Source organism: Cupressus sempervirens, chromosome 8 (genome assembly GCF_028749045.1).
Source record: "Cupressus sempervirens isolate cs-2001-9-10 chromosome 8, ASM2874904v1, whole genome shotgun sequence".
NCBI lineage: Eukaryota > Viridiplantae > Streptophyta > Pinopsida > Cupressales > Cupressaceae > Cupressus > Cupressus sempervirens.
Genome location: NC_143125.1, coordinates 491380270 through 491393422, shown reverse-complemented (window position 1 = coordinate 491393422; position 13153 = coordinate 491380270).

Here is a 13153-nt window from a genome sequence, read left to right as displayed (position 1 = left end):
CATTTCATTGATCTACCACTCGCCCATCCACAACTCATAGATTGGGACCAACCAAGCGTCATACACATTGATGAGTTCACATCAGAGGAAGTGCTTCTGAGATTTATGGGAGTCAAAACTCCTCACAAGAAAAAAAAGCCAGATTCTGCCTATATCTATAAGCTAGATCCCAAGGGGTATTTTGGAGAAAATCACCAACCTAGTTTTGATACTCCCAAAATTGGAACTAAGGTGAATCTGAGACTAGCTAAGGTAGCAAAGAGAACCCCTCAGCAAGAAAATCTAGAGCCACAAGAAGAACATGAGGATTTAGCATTACCTCCTCAAGATAATCGACCAGAGGTGTCTTCTATTCTAATTGAGGATACTAGAGAAGTCAACATCGGTTCTTTAGAGATCCCCAGACTTGTTCACATTGCTGCATCCCTATCACAAGACCAAGCTGACCTCCTCTTTGAGGTCTTAAGAGAGAACATTGGCCAATTTGCATGGTCATATCAGGACATGCTAGGACTTGATCCAAAGCTTGTAGTTCATCATCTTGCAGTCAATCCAAAGATCAAGCCTGTCAAACAAAAGCTTAGAAAAATGCACCCCAAGGTGGCATTACTAGTCAAAGCTAAATTAGAAAGAATGTTAGCTGCTAAGGTTATCCGACCTATTGACTACTCAGAGTGGATCTCCAACATGGTCCCCATCACTAAACCTTCTGGTGACATCAGAATCTGCACTGATTTCAAAGATCTTAACAAAGCTTGTCCAAAAGATGATTTTCCCTTGCCCAACATAGATATGATTGTAGATCTTATAGCTAGACATGAAATTTTGTCCTTCATGGATGGATTTTTTGGGTATAATCAAATCAAGATTGCAGAAGAGTATCAGCATAAGAAAACATTCACTACCCCTTGGGGAACCTTTTTCTACAACATGATGCCTTTTGGCCTAAAGAATGCAGTGGCTACCTATCAAACAACTATGATAGCCATTTTCCATGATCTTATCCATATCATTTTGGAGGATTATGTGGATGATATCTTGGTTAAATCTCACACCTTCATGGATCATCTTGCTAACCTGGAGAAAGTCTTTGATAGGTTAGCCAAATATCATATCATGATGAATCCCAAGAAATGTGTCTTTGGGGTCACATCTAGAAAGCTTCTAGGCTTTATAGTTTCTAAATGAGATATAAAGATCGACCCCAAGAAGGTCAAGGCTATCTTAGACATGCCTCCTCCCCAGACACTACGATAGCTTTGCTCTCTTCAAGGAAAGCTTCAATCCATCTGACACTTCATCTCCCAGCTTGCAGATAAGTTTACACCATTTGCACATTTACTAAAGAAGGATGAAAACTCCAAGTGGGATCCTTTATGTCAGTGAAGCTTTGATTAGCTCAAGCAGTATCTCACCAATCCCCCTATCTTGGTTCCACCAGTTCCTAGTCATCCCCTAATCTTGTACATATCAGCAATGCCTACTACTCTAGGGGCACTTCTAGTATAGCTTGATGACTACGACAAAGAAAGAGCCATCTACTACATCAGTAGAACCCTAGTTGGTTATGAACTCAATTATACTCCTATGAAAAAAGCTTGTTTGGTAGTTGTTTTCTCAACTCAAAAGCTTTGCCACTACATGCTAAGTCATACCATCCAACTAGTCTCCAAGATTGACCCTCTCAAGTATATGCTCTCCAAAACAACACTTACAGGCTGTTTGGCCAAATGGCTTATGCTCCTTAGCGAATTTGACATCCAATATGTGCATAGAAAAGCAATCAAAGGGCAAGCTATAGCAGATTACCTAGCTCATGCACCTCTAATAGATGCATATCCTTTAATCATAGAATTTCCAGATGAGCATATCTATCTAATTGAAGAACAGCCCCCATGGAAACTCTATTTTGATGGCTCATACACATCTCATGGATTAGGGGCAAGAATATTGTTGGTCACACCTAAATGAGATTAAATTCCAAAAGCCTTCAAGCTATAATTCCCTAGCACCAACAATATAGCTGAATATGAGGCTCTCATAGCAGGATTAAAGATAGCTATAGAATGGAACATCACTGAGTTACAAATCTTTGGCGATTCTCAGCTCATCATCAAGCAAGCCTTAAATGAATATCAAACCAAAGGTGAAAAGCTATTACCCCACAAAGAGCTAGTTGATCAGCAAACCCAACATTTTACAAAGCTTCAGTTTACACAAGTGCCTTGAATATAGAACAAAGCAGCAGATGCCATGGCTACTATCGGCTCACTCTTGGAAATTCCCCAAGTAGCTACACAGTATGAGTTTTTAGTCGAGAATCACCTCACACCTGCCTATGTGAATGATGACTCAAACTGTGTTTGTATCTTGGTTGGTCCCCAATCCCCTTGGTACCATGAGATTCATGCTTACCTTAACAATGGTATCATATCCCCTCACGTCACACATGCCCAATGCCAAAACCTCATCCAAAAATCATCCTGCTATGTTATCATAGCCAATACCCTATATAGTCAGGGTTATTACAATACTCTCTCTCGATGTTTAGATAAAAATGAGGCCGCAATGGCATTAAAAGAAGTACACTCTGGACTTTGCGGTGCTCACACAATTGGTATTGTCCTAGCACAAAAAATCCTTAGAGCAGGCTACTATTGGCCTACCATTGAAGAAGACTCATGTGACTTTGTCAGAAAGTGTTTCCCATGTCAGTAGCATGCAAATCTTGTGTACGCTCTAGCACAAAATCTACAGCCTATTGCACCACCTTGGCCTTTTGCTTGTTGGGGCCTTCATCTAGTTGGAACTATCACACCTCTCTCATCTAATGGACATAAATGGATAATAACAGCTACAGACTATTTCACTAAATAGGTGGAAGCAGTCCCCCTAGTCTCAGCTACAAGAGTTCAGGTCTCCAAGTTCATCTTGTACCACATTGTTTACTGCTTCGGCATCCCATCCACCATCTTCACCGACCATGGAGGTAACTTTGAAAATCTCAACATGGAAGAATTATGCACTTCCCTCTACATCCATCACAGCTTTTCTAGCCCATATTTCCCACAAGGTAATGGCCAGGCAGAGGCAACTAACAAAACCCTCCTCAAAATCCTAAAGAAAGTTGTCAATGATTCCGGCCATGATTGCCACCTACAAATAAATATAGTCCTATGGGCCTATCGAACTTCCTTTCATACATCCATAGGCACAACTCCATACTCCTTAGTCTATGGTACCAAAGCAGTACTACCCATAGAGGTTGAACTTCCCTCCTTGTGCGTATCTTTGTAGGGGCAAATATCAGATGAAGAATACAGAGTAGCCAGACTCACCCAAATAGATCTCTTAGATGAGAAGTGACAACAAGCCTAAGATCATCTCATAGTCTATCAAACTCATCTCAAAAGGAATTTCAAAAAGAAGGTGCTCCCATGACACTTTCAGCCAGGTGACATGGTCTTCAAAGAGAATATGAAAGTCCAAGCCGATCGAGAAAAGAAAGATAAGTTTGAACCTGCATGGCTTGGTCCTTATGTTGTCACTGCATCCTTTGGTTTTGGAGACTATCAACTATCTACACTAGAAGGAGAACTCTTGAATGATCCTACTAACATCATTCACCTCAAGAAGTTCTATGCTTGAAGATCCTTGGTATACCCAGCTTTTGAAAAATACAAAAAAATAGTAAAGAGAAATAAGTGTCCAATGGTGAAAACTCGGCAATTCAAGCACCTTGGATAGGTACCCTGGTGAAAACCTGGTAATTCAGGTGCCTTGTGTACTAAGACTAATCCATTATCTATCACTATCCTATCCCTCATCCATTCACCCACCATCCCAAACACACCTGCTTATTCCCTTGGTGTTCTAACCCAATATCCAAAATCTAATGGAGCTTGTAAATACCTCCTGTATAGCTTGTAAATCTTGTACCTTAGCTTGTAAATCTTGTACCCCAGCTTGCAAATCTTGTATCATCCCTTGTACCATAGCTTGTAAATCCAAATCTTGTCCAAAGCTTGTACCATATTCTAGCTTGTATTATATGCCATAATCTTGTATCCTAGCTTGTATCCTATCACATGCACACACAAAATCTCCCATTTTCACTTAAGCTTTTTGCAAACCATCTACCTTTCCACCTATCAACTATTACAAACATCCCACCCTTCACAAATATTTCCATCTCATAAAAAAAAAACATGAATAAACCTTGTATTTTTGTAACATATTTTGGTCTATCAGCTTATACATCCTCTTTAGCTTAGTACCATTGTATCTATACAGCTTTCATGTCAGTTCCTCCTTGATCAACATCTTGCACAAATCACACAACCTTTGGTTAGCTATTCCAATGCATCATTTAGCTAGATCTCCTATCACCAAAGTGTTATCCTTCTTAGTTCATCTTGCCAGATGCATCACTCATCCAAATCCATCAGCATAGGTGTTCTCTGATAGATCCTTGTAGGATATAGCTTTCCTTATGTCTGATATTTGTTCGTTAGTACCTTTTCCTACCCATCTCATTGGCAAATAGCTCTCTTTTGGATTTTCACTTTCTTTTGATTTGGAACCTTCCATTTTGGATCTTGAAGTATCTTTTCCAAGCAATCTTTTTGTTCCCTCCTCAAGGTTTCCACGATCTTCCATATCATGGTATACTACGAATGGGGCAACCTGAGTGTAAGGTCTTGATCGAGTCTTTTGTTTTTTTTCTTTTCTACTTGTGGGTTACCCAGTGTCAGTTCCACTCTGATTCTTTTGAGATTCATATGTGATGCTAGGGAAATCCTTGCATGTTTGTTTTGAGTTAGTTTGTTAATTCTCTAGATAGTTGGTGAAAAGGCCTTGATGTTCTTGGTAACCTTGGGAATTAACCAACACTCCTATAACAAATCTAGTGCTCAACTACATGGTGGTACTTCTCTTTGAAGTATCCCCCCTGCTCAAAATGTTTCAATGGATTCCCTTCATCTCCATTAACCCCCATCCATATCCAACATTTGTCTCTCCTACCCCAGCTTATGCATCAGTGTCTCTTTGCATCAATCTTCACTTTTAGCTTTAGGGATCCACAATCCTAGTCTAAGGGATCCACCAATCCAATCAATCCACCAAGCCTCATCTTTCGAGATCCACAATCCTAGTCCTAGGGATCTCTGAAACCCATCTTGCGCCAAGCCGACTCTTTGAAAATCATGTTGCATTAGCTTTATAATTCCCTCATACCTCCCCTCCTCCTGGATTCCTTTTTATAGTGCTCCACTCCTTCATCCTCCCCTTAGTCTTGGAACATCTTAAGGTTGCTCCCTTTTGTGAATCTGACTTCCCTTTATCATTCTCCTGTAGTGAGAGTTTGAGCTAATTTCATCCCTTCTCTTTGCCAATCTAAGTCTCCTTGCTTATCCCAGATTCTTGTATTTTTCAAGAAGCCATCGAGCCTCATTTTCTCTCCCCGCCACCTTCTTTAGGGGACATCTCTAAGTCTAGTCTCTCCTCTTCTTATCTGAGACTGGGGCAACCTTGTTGCTAAAACATCTTCCTCATGTCGTCTCCATTCGAACTTCTTTTAAATAGTGTTGTCTCAACACTATGTCAAAGAGGGGAAAAATGTAGACACCTAAATCTGATTACACCGCTTTGGTAATTTTATTTATCTATCTCTAAGGCATCATTAATTAAATTCCTATTTAATTAATCCTTTTGCCATCCCCTAGCTGATTAATTTAATTAATCATCTATATTCCTAATTGATAAAGCAAATAATCTATTATTTATCAATTAAATCCTATTCTCCTATCTAATTCCAAATCCCAAATTTATTAAAATCACTTTAATAAATAAAAGCCTTCAAATCTAATAGCCCCTAACTTATCCCTAACCCTCCACTTAGCCTAATCCACCCCATCCACCCATACTAACCTAGATTAGCCACTAACTCACCCACCCTCATGAATGCCATCCACTTGCACATCTGTAACATCCTTAATATAATCCTAAAACCAAGCCTAATCCCTCCCCTAACCTTGTCACATTCCCTAAGTGAGCTTAAGACTTTCCTAAGCCAAATCAAAGTCTCCTCCCTCAAAATATCCCAACCATAAAACTTTATCCCAACCATAAGCCTTCAATGCTCTTACATGCCTTAAAAGCTCTTACAAGCCATTATGAGGGCCATTTAAGGCCTTGGGACACCTTTGTTGACTCATCCTTGCCCTTTTCTCTACCTAATAATCCTATGACATGTGTCACTCCCTGATTGGTGCTAAACAAGCACAATCCATGTGCTCCCCTTTGAGTGCATCCTAGCCCTCCTTAAGCTTTCATCTCTCCTTGCATCTTGACCCTCCATCCCTCAAGCCCTTGGCCTATAAATTGGATCCCCTCCCAAGCCATTTCATCACAACCTTTAAGCTAAAGTTATAATGCCCTTTTGAAGACCAAATTTATACCAATCTCATACATCCACACCAAAAATCCTAAAAATCTCCATTGAAGCTAGTTTGAAGCTTGAGCATACATCCCATAATCCTACCAAACTAATCCATTAGACTCATCCATACATCAAGAGAATAATCTCATTGAGAGAGCCATTCCATGGCTCATATTCTCATTTGAGGGTTTCTCTTTTGGTCTCTCTTATATGTTATAGTAATTTTGTTAGTTAATGCTTTGTTCTTTTAATAGATTAGTATTCCTTTGCTAACATATTTATCATACACAGTGCCAATCAAGGATAGATCAAAGTATAGAAGGTCAGGCAAAGGTTGTACATGTTGATGAAGATGCCAAATCTTCACATTATAAAGATGTTGAAAGAGAAGAATTCCTAGTTAATCAAAGAGTCTTTCTGAGTGGTGAGAATAAACTCGAGGGAAGAAGGAGCTTGTTTCACACAAGGTGTAGATGTGAAGATAACTGTTGTGATGTGATCATAGATGGTGGAAGTATTGACAATCTGATGTCAAAAATGATGGTCACCAAGTTGAAGCTAAAAAGGAAGAAACACCCATGTCTGTATCATACTACTTGGGTGCAAGATGACCATAAGGTCATGGTCAATGAGTAGTGCTTAGTGAAGTTCAAGATTGGAAGCTACCAAGATGAGGTACTATGCAATATCACAGCTATGGACATATGTCATATTTTATTAGGTAGGCCATGGTATTTTGACAGGAATGTTGTACATGATGGGTGAGAAAATACCTACACTCTAACTAAGGATGGAGTGAAGCATAAGTTGAAGTTGTTAAAGGATAAAGAAGAAAACGAATGTAGTGTTGCTAGAATATGTTTTGTTGATGGAAAAGAGTTTCTTAAAGATATGAAACATGAGCATATGTGCTTTTCTATAATTCCTAAAGATAGTAAAGAAGAAGTAGTGGAGGTACCTATAGAAGTTGCAGATATGTTGAGAGATTTTTTTGATATAGTATCAAATAATGTACCTAAAGGATTGCTCACAGTGATGAAGATCTATCACTAGATAGATTTGGTTCTAGGAACTAGTCTTCCAAATAAAGTAGTGCAAACAATGACACTAGTAGAAAGTGAAGATTTGAATAGGAAAGTTCATGAGTTTTTGTAGAAGGGGTGTATTCGAGAGAGTTAGAAACCATGTGCTATACAAATAGTATTAGGATCAAAGAAGAATGGATAATGGAGGATGTGCATAGATTCTCATGCTATCAACAAGTTCACAATAAAGTATAGATTTTTATTACCAAGGATGTATGATATTATGGGCTATTTGAGTGGAGCTAAGTATTTCACAAAGATAGATCTAAAGAGTGGGTTCCATCATATTTTTATTAGAGAAGGTGATGAGTGGAAGACTTCTTTCAAGAGAAGGGAAGGACTATATGAGTGGTTAGTCATGCCTTTTGGGGTAGCCAATACACCAAGCACTTTCATGAGGCTCATGAATGAGGTACTAAAGGAGTTTCTAAGTAAGTTTTTCATTGTTTATCTATATGATATGTTGATCTTTAGTAGGAAATTAGAGGAGCATTTGATTCATATTTGCAAGGTTTTTGATAAGTTGAGGGGAGAAAAGTTGGTTATAAACCTGAAAAAGTGTAGTTTTGTAAAGAAAGAGTTGGTGTACCTAGAATTTGTATTCTTAGGAGAAGGTCTAAAAATGGAGCCAAAGCAAGTGACTGTTATCCTTGAATTGCCTACTCCAAGGGATGCAATAGAGTTAATATCTCTTCATGAACTAGCTAGATTTTATAGAAAGTTCATAAGAAGTTTTAGCAGTATTTGTGGACCCTTGACTTAAAAAATGAGAGGGGATAGGAAAGAGTTTAAGTTGACTATAGGAGCATATACGAGTTTTAATATGTTGAAAAAAAAAGTTATTGAGAAAACTATTTTAGAACCTCCTAATTTTAACAAGGTGTTTCAAGTAGATTGTGATGCTAGTGATACTACAATAGGAGCTATTTTGAGCCAAGAAGGTAGACCTTTTTCTTATTTCAGTGAGAAGTTGAATGATGAAAAAAGAAAATATTTTGTTTATGATTAGAAATTTTATATTATAGTTCAAACATTGAAGAAGTGGAGACACTATCTTCTTCCAAAGGAGTTTTTTTTGTATATTGATCATCAAGCTTTGTAATATTTGAATAGTCAAGGAAAATTGAACCATAGGCATTTAAAGTGGTTGAGTTTTTACAGATTTATACATTTATTTTGAAACATAGGAATGGGAAGTCTAAAAAATTTGTAGATACTCTTAATAGAAGACAACTTTTACTAATAGAAATGGAGATATAGGTGGTCAAGTTCAAGGAACTCAGTACATTGTGTCTAGATGGTCCTAATTTTTGTGAAGTGTGGAAGGCTTATATAGAACTTGTTACACTTAATTGGACAAAGTGGTTGGATTTCATGATCCAAGATAATATGTTGTTCAAAGAAAGCTAGTTGTGCATTCCCAAAATTTCAATAAGAGAGAATCTCATCAAGGAGAAGCATAGTGGAGGATTGACTAGACATTTTAGCAAAGATAAAACCATAACTTTGGTTGCTAAAATTTAATTGATGATCTAGCCATTTTGAGTGAGGAGGAAAACATCGGAAAAGCTTCCACTCTTGTAAATGAGATTGAGGGACAAGATAAGGAGGGCTAGAGCCATCATATTCATGCAGAGTCTGGTGAGGAGGAGCCATTGGATGGGGGAATAGATAGTGATAAAGTTGGGCCCTTACCACACAGGACTAATGATGACATAGGTGACTCCCCGATGAGGGAAACCAAACTTTCCTTCCTTCACTCTACTAAACAAAAAGTTGACTCTTTCCTCCAGGTTGACTCCTGGTTATATAATGAAATAATGGGGCTGAAGAAGAAAGTGGATACCTTGCAACATAACCAAGAGGCTGACTAGGCTATTATTCAACACATGGAGGTGCAAATGGGAGATATCCCAATAAAACTAAAGGATTATGAGCAAAATCTTAGAGTGTTCATCAAGGAAAGTGGAACAAAAATGGAGCAACCTCAAGAATTTGTGCTGCTATGGTGACATTGGACAAAAGAGGAAATGAAAAAACCATATCTTCGAAGGGCCCAAGCAAGAGGACAAGACAGAGTTTGAGGAAGAAAGCTTTCATTGTTGCTACTTCTTTGGCTACTAACTCCATCTAGGATGCAGCTAAGATTGGTAAGGAGGTAGTTAAGATGATCACGAAACTGCAATAGTTTCATGGGTCTTATTTTCTAGTCGGGTTCCTATTTAGGTCCTGTTTGCTAGTTGTTACTTCTGGTACCTGTGTTTGGTCCTATTTTTTGGCTTTTAGCTTTTAATCTGTATTGATGGTTCTAGGTCCTTGTAACACTTGGGTACTTTATTTGGACTTTGTTAGTGGTTTCAGGTCCCTATAAAACTTGAATTTGGTACTACTTTTTAGTAGGTTTAAGGACTCTTTCCTATTGGATGGCTTGTTTTTTTCCTTTTTTGAGGATGTGAAAGGGTTTTGAGGTCCCTTCAAAGCCTATTTTTAGCATAATCTAAAACTTTGGTTGCTAAAAAAAATTACCAGCCACAGTTGCAACAAGATGTGATGATATTTGTACAAAGTTTGTTGAGTATGTTAGATGGCAAAAGGAGTGAAGCAAAATTAGGGTTGTATTAGCCATTACCTGTACCAGAGAAGCTATGGGAGGGTATCAGAATGGATTTTTTTCTTGGATTATTGAGGACACAGTGCACACATGATTCTATTTTTGTGGTGGTTGATATATTTTCAAAGATGGTACATTTTGTTCCTTGCAAGAAGACTAGTGATTTTCTTCAAGTAGCAAAGTTGTTTTTTAGAGAAGTGATGAGATTACATGGTTTTCCATTGAGTATAGTTTCAAATTGAGGTACCAAATTTGTTGGGTATTTCTAGCATACATTATGGAAGAAGTTGAAGACATATTTGAAGTTTTTTCATCACATCATCCATAGACTAATAGATAGATAGAAGTTGTGAATCACAATTTGGGAAACTCATTGAGATGCTTGGTTGGAGATAAACCAAAAGGATGGGATATGATTTTACCACAGACAAAATTTGCATATAAAAATTTTGTCGATAGGAGCACTGGTAAATCACCATTCGAGATTGTATATAGGAGTAGTCTAAAAAATGCCTATGAACTAAGATACTTGGATAGAGGAGAGATAAGTATTGTTGAAGTAGATGATTTTGTCAAACATTTGAAGAGAATCCATAAGGAGGTGAGGAAAGACATCATAAAGATGAATAAAAAATATAAGGCTAAAGTAGATGTGAAAAGGATATATAAGGAATTTTTAGATTGGAGATGAAGTCATGGTTCATTTGAGAAAGGAGCATTTCCAGTGGGTACATAATGAGTTGAAGATGAAGAAGTTTGGACAATGCAAGATATTGAAGAGGCATGATTCTGGAAATGTGTATGAAATGGAGTTTCTTGTTGAATTGAATATTTCACTAGTATTTAATATTTTAGATTTGATAGAGTACTATGAAGAAGTTGATAGAGATGAATTTTTAGAAGCACAGTGGAGCATTCCAGTAGCTAGTTTGGCTACAAAGGAGATTGAGGAGATACTAGACAATAATGTTGGAAAAGGTACCAATAATAGAACTTATGAGGAATATTAGATCAAATGGAAAGGGAGAAAAGTTGAGGATCCATCAAAGATAGCAAGGAGGAGGTTAACCATCTTGGTTTTCCTTTGAACATTTAAGATGTGAAGGGGTCACTTCTAAAATTACCCCAAGTGTCTGATGCAGGAGCATCGTAGGTTGAAGGGAAATCTTGCATAACCCAAAAATATTTTATTTTCAATTTTTTCAATTTTAATAAGGACTAGTAGACAAGGTGGTTACTATTTATGGAAACTTACTATTTTTAGTAAGTTTGTCCTATGAGCTCGAAAAGTTCTCATTTTCTATAGAAAGGCTCATTTTAGAGTTGTAATCCCACCATAAAAGTCTCATTACTCAAGCATTAGTATCAAAGAAGTTATTGCAGATTTTTGGTGGAAAAATTTGCAAAAAAATCTTCAGGCTCATTGTTGGAGGCCTTAGATTACCCAGATGAGGTCTGGAAACTCGACAAAAGGGCACTAGCATAGTTTCAAGCCTATAGATCTAGAGTTCACATTTCCAAAATTGATTATAATAGCCAATTAGAGTAACAATTTATGAGTTACGGCCTTCAAAATTTGGTTTACTAAAACTTCTAAAATTATTTGTCAAAGATGTATTTGACCAAATCTATGTGTATTATTAGGGTTTTTCATCCTTAGGTATTAGGTTTGAGCATCTAGAACCTTCCTAAGTGGCATAAAACTACCTATTTAAGAAAGGCTCAAACATTGTCTAGGATAGCTCTGGGTGATAGTCTATAGCTTTTCTTGAAAATTAATGTACCAAAGGCATCCATCTAGGTTAGCATATTGTACTTATGAATTCTATAATTCTACATTTGTGGTGCAAATAAGAAGTCCATATTTTATTCTCACATTTTTGTTGTATCTATGTTTCTGTTATAAGTTATGGTATTAAGGGGAGCCTCCTACATCAACTTTTGTTTTCTTAAGGAGACAAACCCTAAATTATTGGTATTGCATTAAGGAAGAGAAGGAGATACACAACAAAAGAAAGCTAAGTGTAGAGAGCATTCATGGTGGTGAATTACAAAAATAGTTAGAGGAGAACAAAGAAAAGAAGAGAGACGAAAAAAGAGATGCATCTAATAAGAAGGATAAATTATACATCACAAAAGGGGAGATTTGATATCTAGTAGAGAGGTGCTAACCAAGGGAACAATTTTGAAACATTCTAATAGGTGAATCAGTGAAAATCTCTAAATAGAGTAGCCTTGGTAGGTTTCAAGTTCTAATAGACTATTGTGTAAATATCTTAACTGAGAGCTTGTTTCATTGCAAGTTTAAGTCCTTTAACAAGGCACACTTTTAGTAGAGTATTTAAATTCTTTAATAGGGTGATACCTAATAGTCTTTGTAAGCTTTTAACAAGGCAAACCTTTCATAGGGTAGATCATAGTTTATGATCAAACTTCATGTAGCCTTCATTGGCTACACTTCATAGTTGCAATAGTAAAGATTTGTGCTTGTCATTGCCACTCCAGTTTTACCTTCTCATTGGAGGGTTTCTGGGTAACAAACTTATTGTGTTAAATGTGTTATTTTTCTAATGCTATGGATAAACATTTGCGTTTATCTATTTTATTTTACATGCAAAATGTGAGATGGATGTGTGGTGAATGTTTTATAGTTGAAGTTTTGAAGTACCAATTCACCCCTTCCCCTCCCCCCCTGCCCCCGCACCCTAACCCAAGAGTTTACTTTCCCATTGTTATTTCCAACAATGTTATCACAATAGATAACAACTAGTTCCTTAATTTTTCCTTCATTCTAGACAATAGTAGCTTGATCTATATTATATTAGAACAATTAACTACTACAGAAACATATTTTGGCTCTCTTGTAGACTAAGACATGCAATTTTTCTTCTTGCTTGTCCATTATAGTAACCTCTTTCCAAGAAAAAAACCTCCTCTACTAGTGCTTGTCCTATCATCAATGCTTCCAATCCAATTTTTATCAGTAAGGGATTTTAATTCAAAGTTTCCTCCTTT